The sequence below is a fragment of the Ambystoma mexicanum genome, chromosome 11, assembly GCF_040938575.1.
Source record: "Ambystoma mexicanum isolate Mex_15411 chromosome 11, UKY_AmexF1_1, whole genome shotgun sequence".
NCBI lineage: Eukaryota > Metazoa > Chordata > Amphibia > Caudata > Ambystomatidae > Ambystoma > Ambystoma mexicanum.
In genome coordinates, this window is record NC_090934.1 from 1,343,993,212 (window position 1) to 1,344,008,749 (window position 15,538).

The 15,538-nt window shown below is 46.5% G+C and overlaps 1 protein-coding gene across 11 annotated transcripts in view; it reads right to left on the reverse strand.

The window, feature by feature from the left end:
• RAB27A (RAB27A, member RAS oncogene family) overlaps positions 1-15,538 on the reverse strand; it is a 538,796-nt gene that overhangs the window by 29,278 nt on the left and 493,980 nt on the right. The gene's annotated exons all lie outside the window — the stretch shown is intronic.

Genomic DNA, 15,538 nt, shown 5'->3' on the forward strand with positions numbered 1-15,538 from the left:
GTATGTCATACACCGTCGACCTTGGAAATTATTTACACAACATCTGACAGAGCTCAGAAATGATTTACTAGTGGATATAATGTGGGGGTTTATGGGGATGTTGACACAATTCCTTGTTTTTTTGCCAAACAGGTCTTTGTGTAATGAGGTTATTACACATGACTATAACAGCAACAAAAAAGATCTTGGCAGTTATCTGCCTTGACTTCCTTGTGGAAACGATGTAATGGGCAAGTTGTTTCCAAGATGGCGTTCATAACGTCACTGAATGGTCCGACGCCATCGCGCATGATCATTCAGATCCAGAAGTCTGATTAGGAATATTATCGGCTGGCAGCAGGTAAGCAGCGTGTCGCAATCCTCCCTGTGGTTGCATTGACGCTGTTCTGTGCCCTTTCCACATTGCTCGTTTCTGAGATCCATGTTTCTTTGTCCTACATCCCCGGGATCCACTCCAATTCTCGTTTTGCTCAGATTTACTGGTTCTGTCTGTTCTGGCTTTCCCGTTCTCCCGGAGTGTCTCCCTGCTCTCGACTTCAGTGCTTTGGGCAATCCAGAACTCCCCGGCTCTCTCCTTTCTACTGAGCCCTCTGCGCTCTGTTCTTCTTCCTAGCCTTCCTATGCTCCACGAGGTTGCCTCTCTTCAATGCTACTAATTAATATGTACTCTGAAATACGCTGTGACTGCTTTCACCGACTTCAGCTGTGGACATCTTTCTGAAGGTTTTTCCCCATTCAGAGTTTTTACCTTGAGATCTGCACTCTTTGACTGGGCCCTGTGCCCCTCTGGTTTCTGCAGTTGGTCTCCACTTAGGCTGCCTGGAGAGACATGCCTTACCTCTTCACCCCCAAGGACTTGAAGACAAGGAAGGTAAGGCCTGTCTCCGACAACAATAAAAGAGTGCAACAGTTAATGTGTTAATTTGAAAAATAAATACTGATAAAACACCAAACTGAAATATTTTATTTTCAGAGTAACTAGATAGGCACATATTTTTCTTCTACGCGCCCCCCTCCACCCCACCTTGTGATCCTGAGTGGGGGCCTGGGATACTTTGTAAAATTATTTATTTTGAGCAAGAGCACATTCTGACAAATCCATAGATGTCGTCAGTTCTCCCAGAGAGAGAACCCCTTCCCATGAGGCCAGGGAGGTGAGGCAGCTACCCAATAGTCCCCCTGGGGGTGGTACACAGTGGGAGAATCTCATGGGGAGAGAGTCCCCCTCTGGGAGCAGGGACAGACATCCGGGGAGAATGTGGTATGACCCTCTCCCAATTACCCCTCTTCCACCTAGACCAGGGGTACACTACAATTCCATGCCCAACCACTGCATGTACTTGAGTAGGACCAGTAAAATAAGATTCACTGAGATGAGGAAGAAAAGGGACTACCTAGGCATGACTCCCACTTCTAAGACGATGAGTAGGGACTACCTATGAATGACTCCCACTACTGAGATGAGGAGGAGTAGGGACTAACTAGGCATGACTCCCTTAACAACTACTCAGACAATGAAGAGTAGAGACTGCCCCAGTAGGATGCCTATGTCAAGTACTGAGTCGAGGAGTACATGCGGAACAATGAAGAGCCATGGTGAGAACTGGAATGGACATGCTAGTTATGGCCCACTCATAAAAAGGGAAGAAGGACTAACAAATATGCCTAGCTCTCCCTAAAGGAACCACAACAGCAAGCATGGAGCGGAAGCAGACCGGGACACTGAGCGAGGGGCTGGAAGGTCCAGAGCCGGTCCAGGATGGAAGGTTCAGATGGGGAGAGGGCACTCCTGAAGCCTGGGAAGCATGGTGAGAGAATACCAAGGGGAAGATTGGACTGCAGAGCCGCTGCAGACCGAGGCAAGTCTTTGAATGCCACAAGAATCCTGCTGAATCCTGCTATAGAGTGCAGGTGCTGAGGAAGAGCCGGAAACCTCGCAAACCAAGAAAACAGGTCTGTGGGCTGCCGGGAAGACGCTGGGGACCCAAGAAGGCAGTGGCAAGCCAGAAGGGGTGAGAGGAGCTGAGAATATAGTGCCTGGGACGCTTGAAGTCATGAAGAAACCTTGTTAACCATTGGATTGCATGATAGTACTTGGCAGGAGAGTAAAACAAGTCTATCCAAGAAGAAGTATAAGCACGAGAGGAGAGTCTGGAACCCGCACCCATAAAAAGCAAAGCCATCATTGACCTTTACAGCCACAGTACCTGGCAGAGCAGTGAACCAGGTTGACTGTGAAGTAAAGTCTTAGAAAGGCCAGGGAAAGGAAGGCATTCTCCCTGGCATTGATGAACATTGTGAGAAAAGAGAAGGGAGTCATTCTCTTGGCACTGTGAAGAGCCTGAGAAGGACCAGGGGAAGGGAATCATCCCACCCTGGTGGTTGTGAACATTGTGCGAGAAACCAAGGGAAGGGAGTCAGGGCGTTGTGAACTGTATAGTAAAAGCCAGGGGAAGGTAGTTGTGAAGCCTGGTGCTGTGGAAAGTATTAAGAAACCTGAGAAAGGTTAGGGGAAGTGGAAGTCATCTCCCTAATTCTGTGAAGATACAAGACTTTCTTTTTCCATGTGTTTTGGTGGAGCGCCAAAGTCGAGAAAGCTTTTGAGACTTTTTGGTTTTTACCTTTTTGTAGAACTTTCCCTTTTCATCACCCGAAAGTGAACTTTCGTTTATCATCCAGAAGACGGGAGCCATTCCTCTGAACCAAAAAGATCACCACTTTACTTAGTTTGATTTAGAGTGTAAGGGAAGAAAATAGGTATTTGACACAACAGTGGACTACTTGTTTTTGATTGGACATCCTGACAGAATCCTTAGTATTTAGTTGTGGCAGGAAACCCTCTCTTAGTAATAGGGTCAGGTAATGTTTTCTCTCTTATGTTACATGATACAAGCCTATAGCCAAAAACATCCCACCAGTGTGCCAGTCTCCTACTCCTACACCCTTCCACCAGACAACAGACAGCTACTTTGTAACGGAGAGACAGCTGTGAGAGAGACTGACGAGCCCTCCATCTGGGATTGCATCATTTCCATCTCCAGGCCAAAACACGTGCACAGAAGCTTTCCACTGTTGTGTTTATGTTGTGAAGTTACAGTGGTAAAACACAGGATTCTTAGAGATCTCCAGATCCCCTGCCTCAGTTACTAGAGGACTAGAGTAGTGTAGAAATGCTAAACTATAAAAAAAAAAACTGGACTTGTAGACCATCACTTTAGAAATCCATTTCATCATAATTAGTGGGAATTAAGTAGTTTTGCACGGAGAAAAATGTGGGGAGAAATTGTTCAATATTAGCACATGTAATCCCCTTCAAAATGTACTTAGCGTGGTTATTTTGCATCAAGATTATAATTTTGTGAGAGGAGAGAAACATTCAAGCAATAATAACCAGTTTATGGGATTGTACCGGGTGGTAAGGGTGTAGGATCCAGCTTGGGCTTTAACTGGGGCCCCTGGCCAATACAACCTGTTACAGCCCTCTGAGCTTGATATTACTGCTGTTATCACCACAGGGATGCTAAGAGCAATTATTTTGAGTAAAAAAAAAAAAACTAATAAGATGGCCACCATAGAAGGTCAAAGGTTCAGTGGTGAGCAGGGGCAGAGGGGTGTCCACAAAGGGACCAAGTAGAACCATGGTGGCAGAGGAGTGGGAGGAGCAGGGGTAGTGGCAGTGCGGGTGAGAATTGGGCCATCCATCCACGGTTGGAGAAGGGAGGGGAAGCAGCATGCAGCCTGCTCAAAACCCAGTTTGGATCGTTAGAATCAGCCGAGGTTATGAACAACCCCGACTGCCCACCATACCTGCCTAGGGTGCCAATGACTAATTCCACCCATTGGGTCAGATTCTTCCCGTGGATCTCCAGCGATCTGTGGTGGCGTGCAGAGATTTGAGTGCAATCTGCACATACATTTTCAAAGTCTGGTAGAACCGACTCAACTTTTGAGCTTGGAGGCTGCTGGTGCAGCAAGTCCCATTATGTTTGGCAATGAGAACTGCTATTTATTGAAATCTTTTGGCTTCCTTGAAGAATTCTAGGCAAGTGTTGTCCTCCTTCCTAACTCCTTTTACTTTTCCCTCCTCCATGCATCCCCTCCTGGTCCCTCGCTGGCTTCCTAATATAAACCGCAGGTGGGAGAATTGATGGGGGTGTCAGTTTCAGTCAGAAGTTATGTTATTTTGTTCCTGCACAGGGTTACCCAATTACATGGACCTTCTTTCCAGACTTTGTTTTTCTTTTCATGAAAAGTGCATTCTGGGTGTAGTAGTTGTGGTTCACTTCAGTTCAACCAATGCTATTACCACACCTGTAAACAATGATTTGTAAAAATGGAACACGTGACTGTAAACACCTGATCTCTTTGATGCAGAGCTATCACGGACCCCATTCAAGTACTGCCTCTCTTTCTCAAGCTCTCAAATTCCCTTTCACTCACTCCTCATCCTACTCACTTTCCCAGCCTCCAATTTTGCCTGCCAACTAGAAATCTAGAATACTGAAGAAGGAAATCCCAATTATGAAGTATGTGCATATTCAGTGTTGTATTTGACATGCCTGGTTATGTTCCTTGTTTGACAGATTAACATTTTTAAAAAAAGAGACCCATTGGCAGAATTATCATTTTTTTTAATTTCATTTGTGAATTTAGTAGCTCAGTGACATCTAGGCAAATATAAGCCCACCCTCAATGCACTCGCCGTCCACATATCTTGTGACCGCCAACAAAAAGGGCCCGATTCAGAAAGATTTGCATTGATGCACATCTGGAGAGAGAGAGAGAGAGTGCCATGAGCATCTGGGATTTGCATGGGGCCTTACGCCCAATTCACAATGCCTACAACTGGAGCGGGTCTGGATTGCCTGAAGCATCTCAGAGATGCCGCAAGCAAATCTTTGCGACTCACATTTGCACATGAGCGCCCCAAAGACGTCCCAAGAAACTCCATATTTGGTCCAGCTTCAGGATTTGTGCTGAGCCGCATAAGAGGCTGCACGTGGAAGCCAGAGCTGCTCTCCTGGCATGCTCCACTGCACATCCTTTTGAATAAGACCCAATGTTCCTACAAGACGGACTGCAGAGGTGTCAGCCAAGCACAAAATGACCTACCAGGTAAAGAGCGCATGGGTCAGTTTGCATACTCCGTATGGTGGCATCTTTGAGTAGGGGTTTCGAGTGGGGGGTTTCAGAATAATCCCTGGGAGGTAAACGGATACTATAGCAATAATACAAACCCATAGTAACTATACTCTGCGTACCATGCAACAATCTATTGCTAGATCTCGCTCTCGCTCACACTCTGTCCCCTCTGCGTTGCTCCAGGGCTCCATCTCACTCTAGGTCCCCATCTCTCTCTATGCAGGGGAGAATTGTGTTGGCCTGTGAGTGTTTGTTAGACCCGCCCCATCCTTTGGTGACAGTAGCATGACCAGAGAAAAAATGCATTAGTCTTGAAGTATGGGAGTTGTTAATTTGCAAATCATTTTCAAAAGGAACTTATTGAATTGGGTACAAGTACTACATAAAAATCAAAGAAATATAATGCTACCATTGTAAAATAGCTCTTTACAAAATGTTACAATGTTCATTTATAAACATTAGTTCCACTATATAGTGTAGTCATAATAAGAGCACTACATTGTTCTTACTGAGCAAAATACATTATCAAAACCTAGAATAACCAGATCAAATATTTTCTGCCAGAAGGTTAGCATTCCAAGGGTTCCATGTGTTAATATCCCCATAAATATATTGCCATATTTTGCGGCGATATTAAGGCATGGAACCTGCGGGGGACACCCCCGCAACCCTGCATTATTTTTAAAGGAGCGGGGGACACCCCCACAACCCCTTCTCCCAAAAGCCCCACAAAATATCGCCTATGGCTGTTCCAGACAACCATATATGCAGCAATAATTTTTGGTGGGGATACTATGTAGTTATACCATTCCTAGATGGAAAGAACAAGTTACTTTCTTACCTGGTAACGTTCTTTCGATGGGATGTTTCTCCGACGTATTCCACATCTATGACAGTTAATCACCGGAGCATGGCTGCGGTGATTACCGGTCATAGATGTGGAATACGTCGGAGGAACCAATCCCTTTGAAGCCTAGTATACTCCTATTGAGCTCTTTGGAAATACTGCTATGAGAAATCAGAGGGGGACCAATGAGGGTTCCTAGCTGTTTTGTATAAAATCAAAGTGAATTTTAGCTGAAATGAAAATGAACACAGATTTATATTTGACAAGTATGTCCTTGACAAACGGGTTGTTACTTGAATCACTAGGTACATTACACAAAGTGGGCTTGGGCTCCTTTAGCTTTTCACTCGCCGCAGCATCCAAATGTGTGCCCGGGCCCGAATATACTCATTCAGGCAGCGTGGGGATTTGGATTTGGGGTGGAAAGAGCTGCAACATCTGTCACTCCAAGGTCACAGGGGCGTCTTTCTTCTGGTTTCTGGAGAATTTTAGAAGAGGAGGATCTGGATCCCACTAAGGGCATTCCTGGTGTTCAATGCACAGACATCCCTAGAGAACTATATATAATGGGATTTCCTGACCATACTTAGTCAAATACACTTGACTAAGACAAGCATAATACTTTAGTTGTACAAACATGGCTTACCGGATTTGGCTTATTTGGGGAAGAGGATAAGCGAGTACCCATCGTCTCTTCCGGCTTCCCACATTACCCTCCATGTATAGCATTAATATAATATTGAAATAACCATTTATAAAGAGCCATACACTACACATGTCCAGTTCTTGCGTTAGAAAAGGAATAATTTTCTAGGTTGCATGAAAAGAGCATGGCTTTCAGATTATATTGAAGGACCTTTTCATGAGGTCATCACAGAGAAACCTTGAGAGACCTGCTCCATAGCACTGAATATGCTGATTAAGAGACACTAGTAGTCACTTCTATAAGTTTGAAACTTATAAGAATCCACATTTTACCCAGAGTAGGTAGGCTCCTTGTAACTACCGCTGAACTAATCCTTGAGGTAGCCTCTGGCCATTCATACAGTTCTGATCTGATGAGAGAGAGCCATGACATTGCTTGATGCATTGGAAACCAATGCTGACATTTTGGAGCCTGCGTCACTGTTATGCGCTAGTTCCAAGTTCCATCTTGCATCTAGAAGCTGGATTGTGAATTGATTGTGGCATGGCTGTTCCATGCGGGGCGAGACTAACGCGAGTGCACATGCATATTTCATGGGGAGCCATAGGTTCCAAAACTGGCCACTAGTAATCAATTTATGTGATTTCAGGCCAAGCCCTGAATCCGCTTCTAAGCACACAAGTCCCCTTTCTCTTGTGGAATCAGCCACCAACATGTGTCTTGTAAATATAACACCAGCCCCACATTTATGCCTGTACATCTTCAACAGTGGTGTGGCCAGGTGGCGAACAAAGCATAACGCGCAGGGCAGTCATGACTTACGTGTGCTCAGAAATGTGTGGCTCTCTAGCCATCTCTTAGATGGTAGATTTGAAGGAATGGTAGAGGTTTACTTGCAGAAATAGACAGAAGACCTGCTTCTTTCTTTTGCAAAGAATAGAGGTGGGCGGCCGAAAACTGGGGCTCAGGGCAGACCCTCCTTTCTGGTCAGTGCCTGCCCAAAACAGGGGCCAACGACAAGTCGCACCTGCCGCCAATGGTACCGATCCAAAAAAAAAGTAAAAGACAAAAAATGCTTCCCCCGATGTAACATTTGTCATTGATTGGCTTGGGCAGAACAGGGAGCCCACGTACTTCCTTTTATAGAATTGGGGGACAGAGCAGGGACTAAAAAACGGAATGGCTGCAACTTTGAAGCATGTAGCTAGCATCACAAGGCTTCAGGCTACTGCTTTTCACTCTTCCTGCCTTGCCCCCCCCCCCGCCCACCATCCCCATTTGTCTCCACTCAGCCACCATCCAGAAATTAATGGTGCTAACCATCTCCAACCTTGAGCCCGCCACCCGATTTTCTCTCTCCCAGTTCCCTCTGGCTGCACTCCACCACTCATGGAAAGGTCAGCTTCATTCACCCCCCCACCTCAGCACCAGAGGTGTAGCCAGGGTTCTCTAAAAAGTGTGGCCTGAAGTGAATGTAGTTGGGCCCACCGCCGTGACGTTAACATCTGTAAATGCCCACACTGTGCGGTTAAGCAGGCATTAACAGATTTTGGATGGGCCTTGCCCACTCAGACCCTACGCTGTCTTCGCCTCTACTCAGCCCCATCCCAGTTTACTCTCCCCCAACACCTATCCTCTGTGCCACCATCTGAAAAATACTGGTGCCAATTCATCCCTCCGGAGCACAAATGCCCCGCTCTGGTCTCCGCTGGCCCACGTTTCCTGTGGCAGTTCTATTATAGAAAAGGTAGAGTCTTTGCCAGGACCATTTTGGCCGTGATGTTGTGTGTCCTCTTTCTGGTAACATTCTGCATGATATGTAGAAGAAGCCAGGACAGGAAGGAGGTCTGTGTGTTACAATGTTATGCTTCTTCAAGCAGTCCCGTAACACAAAATGTATGGGCCCCACTGCGAGCCATGCTGAGGTCCCCCCCCCTCCAACTAAGCAACAAATCATGGGTCGTGCCACACTCTGGGCCGGCCTAGATTATGACGCTTGCGCAATATGCACAAATGTGCTGTTGAAGGGGTATGCCACACACTGCACTAGGAGAATGATATAATTGTGTGTTTTAATGCAATATACAGCACACTTTCTGAGAAAAATTGGCTAAAAAGCCAGAGTACGTGCAATGTTTTTGTAGGGTAACACCGATCCAATACTTGCAAGTCACCAACAGTGCATAGGAACATTAATGCTTGGCTATTAAAAATGCCATGCCACAATGAAAACATGTCCAACTGGCTGCACAATATAGACCAGTGTAGACCACACCTAATAACATTATAGTAATGCATGCCAGGCCACATTTACACATACCTAACTGGTTGCACCAAAATGCCAGTTGAAGCAGTAACACTCATCAAGAAGAGAACACAAATTCAAGCCCACATCTCTGTGGCCCCCAACAACACGGCCAAACTCGTTAAAATCTGCAAGTAACTGGTCAATTCTGATGCGGTCTTTACCGCTCCTGTTGATTCCCAGGCCCTCAGTATGGCTCTGTTCTCTCAATTCAAAATTTCAGGACATCCTGTCCCCCATATCCTCTTCCTCTACCTCTTCCTCTCATGGCCCCCCATTTGGACAGCTCTATTTCTCTTCCTCCTCTTTCTCTCTGACAATACCTGATGAGGTTTCTGACAAGTCCAATCTATGAAAGTGTTGTCCAAACAGGTGCTCCCCTGCTCCTCTAGAACCATCAAGGACCATATTGACACCCTCACTCCAGCCTTGGCGATTTCTGTAATCACTCTTTCACCACTGGAACGTTCCCCTCTCCCCTTAAGCACTCCCTTGTGCACCCACTCCTCAAGAAGCCGTCTGTCTTTCCTGCCTACCTGGCAAACTATTGCCCAATCTCCATCACCCCTTTTCTTGGCAAACTATTGGAAAAAACTGGCCATCTTCCAGATTACTCTCCACACTGAATATGTTGATTGTCTCCATGACCATCAGTCTGGCTTCAGAGCTGCCAGAGGCACAGAAACTGTTCCCCTGAACACCTGTGGAGATCTGCCCTCTAACCTTGATTACAGCATTCCTTCTGTCCTCATCCTCCTTGATATTTCCTCTGCTTTTGACACGTTCAACCACGCCATCCTGATCAATCGACTCCATGAGAACCTGGGGATCACGGATCAGGCCCTGGAGTGGCTGACCTCCTTCCTCTTGGACTGCCCCTCCCAGGTGCACCTAGGTCCCTTTCTCTACGCCACATCTCTCTATACCCGTGGCGTTCCCCAGGGCTCAATCTTCATCTTAGACTCCACTCTCTCTTTCTCTCCTCACATCTCGGACATCGCCAAGAAGTCGCACTACCAGCTGCTCCTCTTCAAAGGGACTCTTCCCTTTCTCACTTTCCCCCCATAAGTTCACTGTCTCCAGAGCCATGGTTCTGTCTAGGCTGGACTACTGCAACAACCTCTTTCTCAACCTGCCTTCCTCTACTCTCTGCCCTCTGCAACTAATCCAGAACAGGACTGTAAGACTTATCCTTGGCCTCAAGCCTAGGGATCATATCTCTCCACATGGTCCTGGTTGCTGCAAGAATCAAGTTCAAGACCCTTTGCATTGTCCACAAAGCTTTCTGGGCCCGGGCCCACACTACATCCAACAATCTCTTCCAAACTACCTTCCTTCTCAAGCCCTTCACTCAGCTACCTCCAACTATCCAAGGGTTAGAAGCTTCCCCAGGCAGAGAGTGGGGGTGGAGATCTTTCTCCTCTGCAGGTGCCTCCCTCTAGAAAGGCCTCTCTGCCCCTCTCAAACTTCAGCTGGACCACTTGAAGATCCGGAAGCAGCTCAAAACTGTCCTCTTCTCCTCTGCTTTCTCTCTCTCCCTCCCTCCCTCCCCTGCTGGCCTACCTGACGTACCTGTCTGCTGTACCGACTGGTTGCTGGGCTATCCTTAGAGTCTCACTGAGTAAAGACTCTTTCTTGATCAGTCACCCCTGCACTGCCTCTCGGCCTACCATGCACTTTGGGGCTGTAACTGTAACCCTACAGTCCCTTGTTCTCCTTGCACTACCAAGAGCCGCACTGCCTGGCTGCACTTACTCAGAGCATTGCTGCCCTGATTTTCCTTCCCCACCCCCTTGCACTTTCTCCTCCCTTTCCCCTTGCACTTCTCGTTCTCGCACATGCACGATCTGAATGCCACAAGGCCTAGTAAGATAGGTTGTCTTGTTCTCCCTCTTTCTTCCCATCCATGTCTTGTTGTGTCTAGAAACACCTGTATACAGTCGCATTATAAATGACTTAGATCATATCATTTTATCACAGATGCCCAGAAAAATATACAATGCCCCAGTAAGAAATTACTAGTCTGGCAGCACCCAAATGTCAGTCTAGCCAGGTAATTACACTTAGCAGGACTGCTTTATCAGAAATGCCCAGTTATTTTTAAAAAAAAAGTCATACCAAACTGAGGAATGACTAGACTGGCTGCACCAAAATGCCTCTCTAGCCACTAATACCACATATCATGCCTGCTCAGCCTGGACATGGACAGCCATTATGATTTGACGCACAATCCCGCCTGCCCCACAAACATCCCCTCTCCCTCCCACCCCTACCCCAACCTCCAAAATCAGCTCCTTGGCCCAGACTTACCTCCACGTCCCTCTTCCTTGTCCTACAGCATACGTATGAGGCTCCTTGACTCATAGGTAAGTACTGGGATGAGGAAGAGTGGGACTATGAGTAATGAAGATTACAGGTAGCCAAGTCAGGCATTACCTCCATGTACCTCTACCTCATCCGTACCGGGACAAGGAAGAATATTGCTAGGGGTAATGACGATTACCAATAAGTAATCAAGGCATTAAACGCAAGTAGTGATGCAACACCATTGAGTTGACTGGGATTCAGCACTCCTCCCCCCACCCCCGAAATGTTGGCTACGTTGGGCTTTGTTTACTCGACCTGGCTGACCTTCAGAGCAGTTGCCGGACAGAACAGGACAAAGATGTTAAACGGCACCTGGGTTTTGCGGTTAACAAGAGCCCAGCAATTACTAACATAAAGCATTTCACTGTTAGTACCTGCATTCAAATGCCACATTTTTTAGGCAATTGAAATTGGGATGTGGGTTTAGTACTTGGATGCCAGGGGAGGGATTGGAAGGGTAGAGAGGGAACAGGAGACCACTCTATTCTCGCAGCAGTCCATAAGTGGGAGCTTTCACCTTAAAGGAGAGAGTTAACTGCATGTAACATTGAAGCTGCACTAGAATAGTCTCATTAAAATGCGTAAAGAAATTAGATGCCCCCCACACGACTAAGTTTGCCCCTCCCCCACCACCTGCAAATTTAGCGCCTCTCCTAACATTTGAAGGGTTAGCCCCCCAAATATTTGTTGCACCCCTGAATGCAAGCACGCACATCATTCACCATATACACACATGCACACCCAGCCATCCATACATTTAAGTGTGCACCCTTTCACCATGCAGGCACACCCAGGCAGTCACCCGTACATTTAAGTGTGCACCCTTTCACCATACACTCACACAGGCAGCCACCTTTATGTTTAAGTGTGCACCCCGTCACCATGCAGGCACACCCAGGCAGTCCCCAAAGTGTGCACCCTTTCACCATACACTCACACACGCACCCGTTATGGGGTTGAGGGGGAGCCCTATTACTTTAAAAAGAAATGGTTTTTTTTTAAGTCACTTTGATTTCATAAAGAAATTATTTCCGTTAAGGACCGAACCACAACGGAAATAATTTCTTTATGAATGCAGAGTGACTTCAAAAAGATACTGGGGTCATTACAAGGTTGCCGGTCCGGTAACAACAGTGCCAGTAAGCTACCGGCACAGTTGCTACCGGACCGGCAAACTACGAGTTCTGCGGGCGGTGCGTTTCCGCCCGCCAGGTCTAACCTGGCGGGCGAAACAGCACCCGCCCGCAGACCTTGACGGATGCACCGGCACCACTCATGAATGGTGCCGGTGCATTCGCCCTCCCCATTGAGTCCAATGGGACTCAAATGGGAATGGGGAGTAATATTTTCCGGCACCTGGCAATGGCCAATAACAGGGACTGCTGGGACTGTAATGCCCCAGTAAATCCACATTGCCGGGCGCCAGAAAAAAAATGACTCCGGCGGCAGCCATGCCGTTTTTACCGGCATGGCTACTGCTGGACTCATAATGAGGCCCACTGTTTCTTTTTTAAGTCATAGGGCTTCCCCACCCCATGACATGGAGGCTTCCAGCATAGGGTCTTCCATTGCATGGGGTGGGGAATCCCGCGGACTTCAAAAAGAAAGTTTCTTTTTGTCGTCACTCTACCTTCATAAAGAAATTATTTCTGTTACAGAAATTATTTCTTTGTTAAATGCAAAGTGAAATCAAAAAGAAAAATGTAAAAAAAAAAATAATTTGTTTTCTCCAAGTGGGGCCCCCTACAAGGACATGTCCTGGTGGGGCCCCCGCAGCACAGGTGCTGCAGGGGCCCCCGTTACGCAAGTGTCTTCAGGACTGTTGCTGCCAACTTCACCAGATGGTTCCTGTTCTCTCCGTTTCTGGAATTCTTGCAAGATTTACCATGAGGCCCTCGGGTGCCTTGGAACGTTGACTTTCTTCCTCAACAGGAAATAATGTTCAGTTGGCATCCGGTTTCTCTCTGCTCTGTAATCAGCGTCAGCCAGGCGGATTTGGGAAGGGGTTTCCCATTCATAGCACCAAAGGCAAAGGATAACACCAGATATTGACACCCACTACCAGGAGTTCGGATTAACGCCTTAAGTGATCAGGGCGAGTATGTTCGTCCTGAATTCCCATAAGGAATTATTGTAGGCTTTGCCTGCTTCCGCAGTGAAGTGTTAATAAGGCACAAAAAAGAGATGTTTTTATTGGCGTGTATTGTGGAAATGTGTTGGCAGGTGATAACAGGTGGCAGCTTCGAAATTTTGCAAAAAAATTAATAAATCCGAATTAAAGTTTAGTAGGGACAGGTCGATGGTGGTACTGCATTTGCGTTTAGTATGGTTCACCCCACTCCTTCCATTCCAATTTTTAGTGCCCCCTGCCCTCTTCACCTGCTGGAGGCTCAGAGTACCATGATCAAAGACAAAGTTTGCCAAGTGGCCCCCAACAACCAGGGCACTTGTTTTAAATATTAGGGCAGGGTGCAAAATTAAGATCAAATTAGCAGGAGCTACAACCAGCTGGGGAACGTGGAGTGAGTGAACAGCGCACTGCAAACCCAACTTCCACAAGAGAGGCAAACGTTCACTTGGTGCCCATTACTCATGATCCATTATGTTCAACTGTGCACTAGATGTGCCCTAATTCTTCTTTATTAACATTCTCAAGTACTCACCAGTTGGCCTGTGGGAGCCAAATGTAGCTCCTGGTAACGGTTGGCTTCAAGCTAAACGTGCTCTCGTTGACTTCAAGAAGGAGCTAAATAGCTCCAAGGGTCTCCTGTGATGTCCAATATGTAGATCATCGCTGGCAACTATACAATGGAAAATATATGCAATCCGGGTAGGAATCAATGTCAAGATACATACACACTGCAGATGGTTATAAACTAGAAAATTCATAATCAGGAAAGCAAAATTGTGTTCCTGTTATGCTGCTGTTAACCAATCCCTGATGCAACACAGAGCAGCGCCTTGTATCTAATTTCAGCAGATAAGAGATACAGCGAGGCAATGGCCTTATCTAGTTGCCGAGGGACACACGCGTGTATCAACCAAAACAACAAAAAATTGCCCATAGGCCTTTGCTGGAATCATTCAAAAAACAAATTATTTGTCGACTAGCACTCTTGTTGCATCCTCTAACTGCTGATTGGAAAAGGGAATCCATAGGGGCCAGGGGCAAACGTAGGCTTCGCCCGTAAGAAGGGGTCATTTAGAAATATCAAGACCCGTTAGCATTGTCAATAACTAACCAACAATACTTTAAAGAGATTAATTTAAATGCTCATAGGGGAACCGCACCCCATCATTATTTAATGCAAATATATTGCTCGTAGGGCAAGAAAACACATTTTGCGGTCCTAGGTTAGGTGTCCATCCAAACCAAAGTAATCATATGTCCCGGAACGTACCCTTTAGTTGTATATATAAGCACTAAAAAGTGATACATATATATGGGATACATTACTCACCGTAATCGTATTTCTGATGCTTGTATCTGCTTAGATTCACATGCTGTGCATAGGCCGACATCTAGTGGAAGCTGCAGAGTATTAGAGTTTTTTTCGAAAATGGGCGTCGACACAGGGCGTGCCAGTAATACTATCCCTAGTGTGGCGTCCACTGTACCCATGATCCCTCACGCGTGTAGGACCATCAGATTGTATTTTTTATGACATGAGGTAGCATGAGGAGTAGCGTGAGTACAGATTATCCAAGCAGATAGATAGGAAGATAAGACTACAAGCATCCATGCGCCTTCTCTCAGAGGGGAGGAAGGGCGGGTCGCATGTGAATCTAAGCAGATACAAGCATCAGAAATACGATTACGGTGAGTAATGTATCCCTTCTGAGGCTTGTGGAATCTGCTTAGATCACATGCTGTGCTTAGATTAGCGAGCAGTGTTAGAAGAAGGAGGTGGGATGTGAGAAGGGTCCTGAGCAAACAGATGTCTTAGAACCGCTTGTCCCACTTGAGTATCTGTCTTGGAATGAGTGTCAATGCAGCAATGCTGAGTAAAAGTGTGAATAGAGCTCCAAGTAGCTGCTTTGCAAATGGTGTCAAGGGGTACATTTGCAATGAAAGCCAGAGTGGCCCCCATGCCTCTTGTAGAGTGGGCTCTCGGCATAAAAGGCAGAGTCTTTTCGGAAAGGGAGTAACATAGTTGGATACAATAAACTATCCATTTGAAGATGGCACCTTTAGAGACGCGCTCTCCATCTCTGCCTGTAGATATGGAGA